We start from the raw sequence: 14899 nt of genomic DNA on the forward strand, positions 1-14899 counted from the left end.
CAGGTTGAGTTTCTATGCATTGCCTATCTTTTGAATTATTATGGTGGAAACCAATAGTAGGAAGGCTGTAATCAGTTACTTGGCTGAATGGTAACACACATCAACAAAGCAGAACTTAATACCAATCAATATCAGTATGTGGATGTCATTGTACTCAGATCTCAAGCACTTTCTGTCTTCAAGGGCAAATAATATGATCAGTACAACCCATTGATACATTTGGCAGAATTACAAGAATCACTGTGAATAAACTTCCAATGTGCATATCCTCCTTCTGAGAAAAGGCACACAAAAGAATGAGGCTCTTTGGTAGGTACAAAATGTGCCATTGCAGTTTCTAGCTCACATTACATATGGTCTGGCCATAGGTTTTTTGTGTTTCTTCAGAACATCTGAAGGTGAAACTTAAGATACATAAAGGCTACAACTAAACTTTCTGTACATTTGTTCTTCTCAAGTGGGAATGATTTCCAACAATCACAACTGTAGTCCATTATTTAATGTGACAGTTATTACAATAGATGATGCGACTGAGCATCAGTGTAGCAAAGGGGTGGGAGTGGGGGGGGGGGGGATGATATATTTCCTAAATGGACACTGAGAGGATCACAAAACAGGTTAGGGTTTAATAATAAGGCTACATAATCAAAAAATTCTGAAACTGAAGGTAAACACTAAAAAGTAACAAGGCTGGACATACCTCCCACAATAACATAATTAATATGGGGATGGTTACTCCTACCTGGCACATGTACTTTGCCAGGATGTGACAAGCATTTTATGAACTGATTCAAAAAAGGGCTCTATTGGTGAGCAACCCCCTTCCTGAAAAACAGCTGTGCAGAAGTCTGGAAGAGTCCTTGGTGGTCACAGCTAATGGAGATGTATTTGCTCCCCAATATATTCCAGGCATTCTCTTTACTATTTAGATTTTAAAACCCCACTGGTGAATCAATGTAGTGGATGTCTTCACCCACAAGAAATCCATCCATAGAACCAACTCAATGAAGATCAGCATTATTATCTGCGAAGGGTAAGTCTAGACTACATGTCTCTGAAAAGTCATGAATATCGTGGCAGTACCTCATCTAAGGGAATGTATCTCTGGGCATATTCCCTGGACAACCAATGTACACCATCATAAAGTATCCTCTCATCAGACCTGATCACTTCCAGTGCTGTTTATGTGATATCCCTGTGTTATATAAGCTACAGCTTTCACATGTCTGATGAGAATCAGTCTACAAACTAATACAGAATAAATAAGATGACTCCACTGATACCTTTCCAATCTTGGCATTTCTGACTCCACAACAAACGGACCTCTCTCCATCACTGTGAGTGGGTACCCACTGCTGGGACCCTAGCATACTGACCAGTTACCCTTGGATATCAGTTCTGTGATGAAATGTATACTGTTAGCTGACCTTGCCCTTATATATGACAAACATTTCTTATTTTTAACTGCTGCCAAAGATCTGAGATGCCAATTTATGCAGAAATATTTACGGTCATTTTCAGTGATTATTCACCTTTTATCTTTCTATTTTTTTTTTTTTTTGTTTTTTTTTTGTTTCCTCAATAATGCTGAATCTATTGACTCTAGTGTATGATATTTTATTTCCTAGTAAAAGTCATATGCATTGTTAAATAAGAAGCAACTTGAAACTATTATGAGCAAAAGTGTGTTATACCTATTACAACCACCTTTAGTGTAATTTAATTGATTGCTTTGGCAGTACCATTAGCATGATAGCAAGTATTGTAAGCAAGAGAATGTAGTTATGAATCACCTCAGTTTCATGTAAAGCATGCTAACCATACTTTAATACCATATTCTGAATGCATGTGAATTCCTCAAGTCTCTAGGGATTCAGTGTATGAGAATTTTTTTAAATGTTACACTAAGATAACATTATAATTTGCAGCAATTTTATTTCAAACATTCTTTAAACATTAAATAACCACTAATATTTCTAACTTTTCTTCAGATGCAGAAATGTCCCATGCTTTGAGGTGTTTGTTAATTCTGCTTGTGTTTATTACATAATATTGAGATTTAACTCTAACACTAACATGAGCTGTTTTACTCTAACAGCATGATCTTGCATTAACAAAAAAACTATCATTTTTCTTACAGATGAGTTAAGAAATGAAAGAGATAAGTATAAAGCTATAGCTGATGAAATGGATCAGACATTTGCAGACTTAGCTGGTTATTAATGGAGCAGGATTGTCCTAGACTTGCCACATACTGGAAATCTCTTATTACTGCATAACTGGATCCATCAGAGTACATCTTGATCTGCTTTTGACAACTTAACAGTACTTATTTCGGAATAACAATGAACATTAACAGTGCCACTGTTAACATTTTATAAGCTTTATGTATTATTTTAAAATGTTGAGATACCATGCTAAAATGTTTATAACTGATGTAGGATCTACTTTATTACACTGCCCAGTGCCTAAAATTATTTGCATTAATTTTATCTTACTATATTTTCAAAAGAAGATATCATGTAAAAACAGTTCATATAGTGTGTGATCTGGTGGATGATAGAACATATAAAGCATTTACGGGTTGCTTTTTCTATGATATCAGTACATTCCTGTTGTTTAAGAAAGATTCTGCTCAATTAGTTTAAAGTTACACTTTGTGAAATATTTGTGAAACATGCTACAGAAATCATTTAGTGCCTTCCTGCTGTAGTGAAAAGCTAGAAATTACATGTCACTGTGAGACAATAGCCAAAGCAGTTATAGTGTATCATTTACAAACAGTTCAACAAAAACAAATCTCTTTCATGTATTATTAATAATTCATTCATTCTGCAACTCTTTTGTATGTAATGTTGAATATATCAAAAATCACTTTTATACAGAATGTGGCATTTTTATCGTCTTATTAAATGAACCTTCTTTAATGTGATTGTGAATGGAAGTTAAAGCCATTATTTTTAGCAGTTTGTTTCAGTATATTATTTATCAGCACACTTATGAAGTGATTTTAACTCACTGTATTGTTGAAATAACTGCAAATTCTTTCTTGTCCAAATCTAAAACTTCATTTATATGGGCACCTTACACATATAGTTTACTGAGGATTACTGTATAGTTTACAAATAATTATTGATTGAGAGTTTTTACTACATTAATGATTCAACTAATTTTATGTCTCATAATGGGTGAAACACTTGAAGATGAGCATCATATCAACAGACTCAGTAACAACAGTGCTTTATTGTTCTACTGCATTTATTTTTTACGTAACAAACAGACCTAATGTTTAATAAAGTTTTAATTATATTACTCAAATCCATCTCAAAAGCAGAAAGTTTAGATTTTCGGTATTGATAACAGAAACAACATTTCTTTCTGGAGAGATAACAATTCAAATTATTAATGCAAAAATAGGAATGTCATGAAATTACTTCAGTACTGTTTTGTGGAGAGTTATTCAGACATGTACCATACCAGGTATCAACAGCAGGATTGCAACACAAGATGAAGTCAGTGAAGAGGACCCCCCTCCAGTTACCTATGATAATAATAATAACAATAATATCAATAACAACAACAATAATAATAATAACAATGGCAATGGTGTTGCAATGGGCCCATTTAAAGCAGTTGGAAGTGCAGACATTGCTTCATTCAGAGAAATTAGAAATTTAGCTGTCGAGTTTTAAATATGAAAGATATTTATTTCTTATCAATAATTAATTTTTTTGCCCTTTAAATATAGTAACAAGATGAAGATATAATATTTTATCTCACTACTCAAACTCTAAAATTCAGATATATTTTTATGAATTTACAAATGGCCACAAACTGTCGCAAAATGATAAGTACTTTACCTTCAGCTTCGACAAAATTATATTGCTACATCAGAAATATAGAACTTGTGTAATATGGTGAACTTAACAGAATCCAAAAACAATGTGTGTATATTAATTTTCTTAACTAAACACAAATAGTTGCTATAGTTTTAAAATTAAAATGAAATACCGGTATTGAAATTTTTGATTAAAAAAATTTTGTTGAATTGTGCAGATGACAAAAATGTATTTTATAGTGGTATACTCAGGAACACCAGGAAACAATTATCCAGAAAACTTTAATTTTCCAGTCAATAAGTCATTTGTTAATGTTCTGTAGTTATGATCAGGATTGATCTTATATGTGACAATTTTATATTTGAACTTAGGTGACTTTTGCATTATAAACATAAAAAGTGATAAGTTGCAAAGACCACATTCTCCAATTATACAAGAATGTTATTTCAAATCGGCACTCATAAGCCATATTTTCATTTGGTGCTCCATAAACAATGTTCTGTTTGACAAACAAAAAAGACTATATTGAAAATGCATAAAATAGTAGCTGATACAAAATTCACAGATTGTGTTTGTTAATACAAAAACTGGATTTTTCATAAGAAAGTTTTGTCATCATGAAATAACCATTATAAGATGCAAAAAGAGGGAAAAAGTGTTGCCATGTCTCTCAAGACCTGACCTTTTGAGTAAATTTCTCCCATCTTTCTTCACACTGTTGATTCTTATTTTTGCCCATAATTCACAAACAACTGGGGCTCCAGACTGACAATAAATTTCACTCATGTTAATGTTTTTTAAGGTAAGGAGATTGTGTTTTCAGTGCTACTTTCTCATTCTAAAAATTGTGTTTGAAATAATGTGATGCTGTTGTAGCTGAATCCAGTTATTATACACACACATTTGAATCAAAAAATTAATTTGGGAAAAATGAAACTTATGCTCTTTCCGGTATACTTACTGTTTGAATAGACTACTGTCTATAAACGTTCTATTCAGTTGCCCTCTGATGTGGGCTTGAAACAATTTGGTGAATGCCATTTAGAGTCTCCCACTGATTTCTGACATCTGTCCTCTTCCATCATCTTTAATTCTCTTTGTCTATGTCTTGACACATGATGGAACTTTGCTCTGCAGCACTTGTTGATCATTATCTATTGGCATAACACATAACAGTTCACTGCAGAATTAAAGATGTGAAGAAAGCTGATGGAGGAAATTTGGCGTAAGTTAAAGTATAAAAACATATAGTTAGCAGCTTCTACATTTTGCCACCTCAAGAATGTTATAGCAGCGAGGTTTTGTTTGTTATTTAAGTCAGTTAATTTATTGATATAAATTTTTCTTATGTGAGAGGGGACTTAAGAAAGTAAGTTAAGTATTATTAAGGAATGCAACGTAACATTTATTGAATGCCTCACTCAACTTCAAAGAGACAGATATATGTGACACCATTTTTCAACATAGTCACCAAGTTTCTGTAAACAATGGTCAGAATGTTTCACCAATCATTCATTTCCTCAATTATAGAAATCCACTTCTTGGTCACGGATCCATTTGAGAAGTGCTGTTTCTCCAAATAATCTTTCAGCTTGCCAGAAAGATGGTAACTGCATGGTGCAAGACCTGTACTTGCCGACCACTGTCTCCCACTTCTATGCAGCCTTGGTCAAACTGTTGGCACCATTTCACTATGGCTGTACACAACACAGCATTTCATCCATATACTGTCAGAATTTCTTAAAAACTGTGTCTGGAACAACCCTGAAATGTGTGCTCTCTTCTAACAATGCATCACTCTTGTTGCAAATTGGTATTAGTGTGGGACAACATGTGTAACTTACTTTCTGAAGCCCCTGCATATTTAATATAATTTGAATCTTTCAAGTGTCTTTGCTTGTATGACTGATGACTGCAGACTCGTAATAGTCATAAGCTCTCACGATGACAACAACAATGTACACTGTTGAAATGTTGTGTCAATAAGACACAACGATCTGGCAGCATACCCATGAGAACATTAAACATCCTAATAGTTGTCTTCAACTGTATTTGTGTCAACTTTTTATGCCACTTTGAGATATATTTCTGTGAATTACGTGATGTCATGTGACAAGCTACTGTGTATGATTATCAAACTAATTGTGAACAAAATGCTGTATTTTTGTATCAAAACTGTGCTTAGTAATTGATAGCAGCAAAAAGTGTGAAACTGAAAAAACATTTTTTAATTATTGCATTGTATTTTTTACTTTGGTATATAATTATTAGGACAGAAAAGTACCAATTAAAACATTTTCTTATGTTGGAATTTAACTTATATTGGAGATCTTTGAATGACTTTATGTTCTGTTTTCTGCATTCATTGCCTTTTTCCATACAAACTAATTTCACACAAGTTATTTAATATTTTGATTTCCTGTACTCAGGCTTTGCAGTAAAGCTACTTCTTAAGTATCATGGTACCTTTTTTTCCTCTACATTAATCTGCTAACACACTAATGCTGTACTAATAAGAAAACTAAACCTCACTCAAACCATGTTCCTTGACAGATTACCTTCATTAAAGTGCCCAGAATCACACCCAGGTGAAGCTCTTCTTCCGTTTCTCAACAAAATACTGGAGCTGTAGGAGAGGCTAGTCATAACTATAAGATTTTACTGCAGTCTGATCATCGTATTTTCCTGTGTCTCTGCAGATGAATGACAGACACATTTTACATTGTATATACTTATAAGCAGACATATGGATTGACTGTTTTGGACGAGAATTTCAGTAGTTTATATATCCTCCCCTTCTGTGGTACAGCCCTGCAACTGAATGTAGGGATTAGTGTAGCCATGTTAGATATAATATAATAGAGGGAAACATTCCACATGGGAAAAATATATCTAAAAACAAAGATGATGTAACTTACCAAACGAAAGCATTGGTATGTTGATAGAGACACTAACAAACACAAACACACACACAAAATTCAAGCTTTTGCAACCCACGGTTGCTTCATCAGGAAAGAGGGAAGGAGAGGGAAAAGCGAAAGGATGTGGGTTTTAAGGGAGAGGGTAAGGAGTCATTCCAATCCCGGACGCAGAAAGACTTACCTTGGGTGGGGGGGGGGGGGGGGAGAAGGGACATACACTCGCACACACACACACACACACACACACACACACACACACACATATGTATATCCATATCCACAATGCTGGGGTGAATACTTGACAAGAGTACATGTTGTCGTACCAAACTTTTCATCCAAGACATACAGTGTGCTGGTGGTGGAGCACTTGGGGCAGAAGAGAAGGAGAGGTCAGAATGAAGCAGAGGTCATCATTTGATGCTTGCAACAGAAATCATTGGCAGAGGTGCAGTCGATACCACCGTGGCCATTAGGGATGAAATTTGGGTCGGGGAGATGTGGCCAGCCAGCTGTGTTGTACAAAGAGAATAAGGTGGTGTAATGTTGGTTTGTCACGTGTAGAGTCCACAACATCATGCAAAATTAAGGTAAGGGTGGAAACAGCTGAATCCGGATCTGAATGGAGCTGGAAACACACCAATTCATGTTGGTTGATGGCTGCGACAAGACCCATGGAAAATTGGGACAGTATGTTAACATTTGTGTGTAAAACTGCTGCTCGATAGTGGATAGAATAATGAAAATTAGACAAGTATGGTATCCAGTGTTGGAGGTGATGAGCAGTCCAGTTTGGTAAGTGATGCTTGGGGCCAAAGATGGTAAGCAACAGGCCAAAATGAAATTTCTGACCATAAAGTAGTGATTTAAATTTCTGGACTTCACATATAATGATCAAGGCCTCCAATTCTATTTGAGAATAACATAGCTGAGAAGTAGATAAGATCTTAGAAGCATATGCAATAGCACACTTAGTGCCTTCAGGTTATTTATGGGCTAGGACTGTGCTGATATCGTGAGGAGAAGTCTCTCTCACAGCTACCAGATGCTGATTAGGAGTGTACGGTGTATGTCACTAAACACAGTGCCCACTTAAGACAATCTTTTATAGCGTGGAAAGCTTGTTGACAGCAAGGTGACGATTCAAAATGTGTGCCTTCATGATGTTGGTTCAATGGTAAGAGAGTTTTGCTAATTTGGCAATTAATTGACGAGAATAGTTGACCTTACCCAGAAATACTTTTTTTTGAGTTTGACATTCATGGGGGACTACATTTTATTGATCACCAAAACATAATCATTTGTTGGTTCCAATTCATTTGCTAAGAGTTTAAACCCTAAATATGTCAAGAATGGTTGGATAAAGAAACACTTGCTCATTTTGCATTTAAGTCCTCTTGTTACCACTCTCTGGAACACAAGCTCGACATTGTGGAGTTGCACCTGTGACCAAAATATTGTCAAGGTGTGCAGCACAGTTGGGGATGCCATGTAATAGCTGTTCCATAAGACACTGAAATATGATAGGGGCTGAAAAGATTCCAAATGGTAACTATTTATAACAGTATAGGCCGTATGATATCTTTAGTACTAGGTAAGTTTGGGATGCTGCATCTAAGGGCATTTGAAAATATGAGTCTGCAAGGTCAATTTTACTGAATAATGTGTTCATCCAGGGTAGGAGAGGATAACTGTCAATTTCAGTTTGCACATTGACTGTTGGCCTACTTTGATATTGTCACAAAATTCAAGGTGCCATTGGTTCTGTGTACTGATCAAGGGAGCAGCCATTGACTATGGGGAATAGGCTTAACACATCTTCCTGAATGAGCCTATCCAGTTCCATTTTGTGGGCATCCTTAAAAACCAAGGGCACCAGAAAGGCTTTGAAAAATGTGGGGCTACCATTACTTTAAGAGGGATATGAGCTTTGAAATGAGTTCACTTCCCTAATCCAGGTGAGAAAATTTGGGCATATTTATCACTGAAAGTCTTTAGAGTGATACATATTGTTGCGTCTAGGTATCCTGCATACTCGGTTCACTAGACAAACAACTCGTATTAATGAGTTTTATTAAAGCAAGACAATTACAATACTTAACTCTGATAGATGTGTTGCAAGCAAAGGGCAACATACAAAATGATCAATCTTCTTCAGAATACACAAACACACGTCTGTACTACGTAGAGAGTACTAATGATAGAGGCTACAATGTGTCGCTAATGAAGTGGCTAACATTGAGGCTGCTATCGAAATGGGTGCAACCAGTCAGGCACGGCACTTACGTCCTTTTCTCCTAGGGCCCACTGCTGTTGCGTTGCAATCCTGGAGGGAGGTCAGTCAGTGTGCGATCCGCTGGCCTCTTCTCACAGCATCTCTGCTCTGTCATTCCTGACTGGTGTGCCAGTGCTGACTTTAAGTCATAACACATATACCTTCAGAGTGCATGTGTGTATTGTTCTATGAAATGTAAAATCAGAAGTGTGGAAAACGCTGTCCACTTTGGTGTCAGCTACCACCGGAAATTTACTGGAAAAATGGCATGATTATAAGTAAAGAAAACTGGAAACTTTCCTAGCAAAGGCATATGATGATGTTCAGAGGCCCAATGATTTGTCTCAGCTACTTGCAATGGCAATGACCTTAAACTTCAGTAAATACATTGGTTTAGGAGTTATACAAGCACCAGTGTCCAAAAGTAAACTCACAGAGCATGTAAATCAACATGGCCAGGTATACTTTCTGCACTATGTTATGAGAAGTTGACACTCGGAGATTGCTCACTCACCTGGTTCACATCCATAGGTTGGGACATATCCAAATTGGAACTGCTACAACATACCTCGTGCAGGTGTCCTTTTTCATCACATCTGTGGCTTGGAATGTGCTGTGTGCTTCATGAAGAAAAGTTGCAGACAGGCTCAATTAAAAGACACTTACATAATGCATTTGGCTAAAGCCTTAAAGCCTTCATCCCTAAAACAAACACACACACACACACACACACACACACACACACACACACACACACACACACACACACACCAGTCATATGCTCAAGGATGCATATCTCATGCACACGACTGCCAACTCCGGCCTCTTGGGCCAGAATGCCTATGGAAGTGATCCAAGTGAGTGAGAAATCTACAGACATGTCAACTTCTTATAACACAGCACAGAAGTACTTGGCATTTTGGCCTGAGATGCTGGAGTTGCCAGTCATGTGTACATGAGGTGTGCTTGCTTGTGTGTATGAATGATGCATGTCTCCCTTTTACTGATGAAGTCTGTGGCTGAAAGCTTTATGTAAGTGTCCTTTAATTGTACCTGTCTGCAACTTAATGTGTCTTCTTTATTGTAAGTACCAATCTGTCTTTTCTTGCTTTATTGATATTCCTACCTGGAGTTGCAACAGCACTACTGCTGATATAGTCCATCACCATTGCTGTTGTCATTTACGAAGTCATCCTGGTCGTGAAACACATGGGGGCCCCACCAAAGGTGGATTGGTGTCCTGCCAGAGAGCTGACAGCTACCATATCTTTTTGCTTTAGAAACAAAGCTTGGGCTATGTGGGCACTTTGATGGGCTTGAACTCAAACTTTCACCACAACAGGGTTCCTCACTTCTAAGTCGGGTGTGAACTGATCAGTCAGAGTCCTCATAGTCCTACTTATATGAACATTTAAAACTGTAATTCCTACTTAATCCCTGTAGGCTGTCAGCTGAGTTTCCATTTTGCAGCCAAAATTATAATGTGGCTGCAATAATATGTTTCTTCATTGCAATAAAGAAAATGTTGTAGGCAACTCAAACTCTGCCAGATTCATTACTGGCTCTTGGTTTTGTATCAGCTGATACAGTTTGGGATTTCCTGATGAGAACATGGCATTTTGTCTTTCCACATTGGAAATTTGACAAGCCAAAAAATAGAACTACAATCATCTGTGTAAGTAGTCCACTCCTCATGTTGTTCGTTAAATGGTCGAGAGGTCACACAATTGATGTAACAGCTGTTCCTGCTACCTTTCACCGCCTGTAATATAGCTGTTGTTGCCTCTTGACAACAATGCATAGTTTGCATCTCAAGTTGTTGTAAATGTCCCATGTTTGAAAATCTGCATTCTTGCTTAATTACAAAATTGTCCAATCTCCATTTTGCGCATGTCGCAGCTCCTGAGTTGTTGTGACTTTTGTAAAAGGTGACCTACGCATCTTGCTAACACAGTTTATTCACAATAAGAGATGCATATATAACTTGCAACTAAGAACAGTATAAGCTATCTTAACTAGTTTTTTCCACGAAAAGTACAATACAAGCTTTATCAGAGTTCCTTCTACTATAAATGCAGTCCACTAGCATAATACCACTGGCAACATGATAACACTCAGGATGTCCATTCCACTGTTTGCATAATCCCTAGCTTAGGCTGGCCCTAGGCAAGCTTAAAAGGTAGAGTCTGGCATGATGCCATCAAAATGTGCACATGAGGAGCAGCACCGTCCAAGTTGTGACACCACGATGATCGATAGTAATGTCGGACCTGCCCTGCAACTCTGTTTACATGGAAACATCAGGCTGCTACAAACTCTAAACCTTCAGCTTTGGGCCTGAGCATATACTGGACAGTGGCTCAAGGGTTAAGAAAAATGGTTGACCATGCTCTGTATAGATATGTACCTAATATAGCAGTTAATTATGGCATCAACCATCCATGCTATACATTATATGTAAAGTGACAATGTTAATATGGTGTGTTTGTATGTTTCCCCAACAAATATGTTGTTTGAAAGTTTCTCAAGCATGTGCCCACGTTTATTGATCTCTGTAGAATGAATTTTCTATGGCCTAATTTGGCATCATCATCATCAGTTACTCCCGCTGACGGGTGTCGTCACCCAGGCAGTGTGATACATACCTGCCAACTCCCTTCCTTCACTTCTGGCCCATACATCGATCAGGAAACATGCTAGGTACATTGGTGTGGATGATTCACACTCAGGAGGCAAGTGGTGGCCCTTAGCCTGTGCTCCACACTAATCCTACTTGGTGCTCTGCCTCTGTGAATCTGGAGCAGATTCAGTGCCAGGTTCCAGTCACCTGTGGTAGCTAATGGGTATGTGGAAGATTTAGAGATTAAGGTGTTAGAATTGGCACCATTAAAACCAGCAGATCTCTAGAGATATGTTGATGATACATTCATCATAAGGTCACATGGGAGAGAAGAGCTACAAGTTTTCTTGGAACACCTACACTACATTCACAAACAAATACAGTTCACAATGGAGGTGGGGTAAATCAGCCAGCTACCATTCTCGTATGTTCTGCTACAGAGAAGACCAGATGGATGGCTGCTAGAGAGTGTCTACCAGAAGGAAACTCAACATACCAATATTTTAATGCATCCAGTTGTCATCACCCTTCACAAAGGTAAGGACTGCTAAACACTCCACCCAACCGAGCTTGTGTGATATCTGACAAAAAAACGTTCAATGTCAGGAGTAACCAACACTAATGTCATGTTCCAGAAAATTGGCAATAATCGCTGCCAAATTCAAAACACTTTCAGGCCAAAGGCCACACCACAACCAATACACAAGGAGGATAAGCCCACAGCCATAGCCTACATGCTGGCAATATAGCAGGATACTGACACAAGATCAAATGCTCATACCACTCATCAACCAGGACTGAATCCCTGTTAGTATCAGTAAAAGATAATCTGGGATTCAAATAAACCTGGCATATACCACATACCATGCAAATGTGTAAAAGCATACATCAGACAATCTATATGCATGATTGAAGAAAGGTGCACTGAACATAAATGGCAGACTGACCTTAGGCAGCCAACAAAATCAGCAGTTGCTGAATGCTGCCTACACACAAACTACAAATTGTGGTATGAAAACACAGTTGAAAAACATGGAGGATGAGGAGAAGATTAGTGTTTAAAGTCCCATTGACAATGAGGCCATTAGAGACAGTGCAAAAGCTCAGATAAAGGAAGGATGGAAGGACAGTGAAGGAAAGTGGTCATATTCTTTCAAAGGAGCCATCCTGGAATTTGCCTTAGAAAACACAGAAAACCTAAATCAGGATCCTCCTGCTGAATGTGAGTCTAGTGTGCCAACCATTGCACTACCCTGCTTGGTTTTAGTAACACATCCTTCTTTTAGGACTATGAATACTGGGACATTGACATCCAGCTGCAAAAGAACCTGATCAAATAAGATAGCCAAGATGAAATCTGGCACTGAAGCTGATCCAAACACAGCATAGGCAGAACACTGAGCAGGAAAAACGTAGCACAAAGACTGAGGTCCACCACTCCTCAAAACAAGCCACCCTCATTAAAAGTAGCCTCAGACTCATTACAAATAATACAGTTACCTATAAAAAGTACAATCTGAAAATATCTGCACAAATATTCTGTCAGATCTTTATAAGATTTCAAAGTGGTACAAAGACTGGCGAATTGGTTTAAGTTTTCAGAAATGTAAAATTGTGTACTTTACAAAATGTGAAAACACACAATCTTATTACTACAATATCAATGAGTCACAACTGGAATTAGTAAGCATACAGAAATGCCTGGGTGTAACAATTTGTGAGAATATGAAATGCAATAATCACATAGGCTCTACTAAAGGATGGCAGATGGCAGATTTCAGCCACTGATAGAATACTAGGAAAATTAAATTAGTATACAAATGTAATTCCCTTACAAAACACTCATGTAACCCATCCTTGAATACAGCTCAAGTGTGTGGGACTGATGCCAAATATATCTAACATATTGAATGTATAAAAGGAGGTTAGAATCAGAGGCCACAGGTTTATTTGACAGAACTGAGAGTTTTATGGAAATCTGGGATACTTGAACTGGCAGATTTGAAGACAGACATCAATTGTTCCACAAAAACCTACCTACAAATTTCAGAAACCAGTGTTAAGTGAGGAACCTAGGAATACGCGAGGGAATTCAATTATTAACACAACACTTTTTCTTTTCTCTGCCAATTTCAGTTGAAAACATGCGAAATTTTTTGTGGGACATAATGGAATATTTCCATTTCAGCCCCTATAGTTTCATGAAGTTCCAACACATGGCGGCACTGTACATACCCTTCCAAACAGGGTGTGTTCCAAGCACAGAGCTGTCACCAAGATTCTTTTGGTAGAAAACCAGAGAACTGAATATATTCATAGGGGTTTGCAGAATGTCTTTGGAGATCTGGATGTGAACAAAGGCATGGTGAGTTGTAGGGTGAGGTGTCTGTCATCACTGCAATGTGCAAATCTTTTAGATCACCCACGTACCAATCAGCCACATGCTGCTGTGACTCCTGCAATGTTGGAACATGCAGACACTCTCATTTGAGGTGATCAATGGATCACAATCAAACACCTCACTGCTCAACTGGACATCTCTGTTGGTAGTGTTGACACACTCATCGACCAGTTGGGGTACTCAAAAGTGTGTGCTTGCAGAGTTCCTTGCCACTTAACAGAAGACCATAAGGAGCAATGAAGGAGCATCTGTGCAGAATTGCTTGCATATTGCAAGGCTGATCTCGACAATTTTTTGTTAAACATCATCACAGCTGATGAAACATGGCATCACCACTTTGAACCAGAAACAAAATGGCAATACAAGGAGTGGTGCCACACCACCTCTCCTCTAAAAAAAAAAAAAAAAAAAAAAAAAAAAAAAAAAAAAAAAAAAAAAAAAAAAAAATCCAAAGCTGCACCCTCAGCTGGTATAGTCATGGTGATGGTCTTCTGAGATTCTGAATGTGTTGTTCTGTCTGATGTCTTCTCTCATGCTTGTGTCATTTTTACCATACTCCAAATGAGAATGGAATGAAAAGAAACCCTAATATGTGGTTCAACAATACGTATCCTCTGCCACAGACTTCACTGTGGTTTGCAGAGCAACGGTGTAAATGTAGATGTAGAACTTACCACATAGAGGAAATGCTGAGCAGCAAATAAGAAAATACACAAGGTTATGATTAATTTTTGTACTTCATACAAAAATTTACACTATACAGGGTCAAAAAATTTCCACTATATAGGGCTCCTATAAATGATTCACTCATTTTCAGAGTTCTATATTTTCCAAAGTATTACATGT

Source organism: Schistocerca americana, chromosome 7 (assembly GCF_021461395.2).
Source record: "Schistocerca americana isolate TAMUIC-IGC-003095 chromosome 7, iqSchAmer2.1, whole genome shotgun sequence".
NCBI lineage: Eukaryota > Metazoa > Arthropoda > Insecta > Orthoptera > Acrididae > Schistocerca > Schistocerca americana.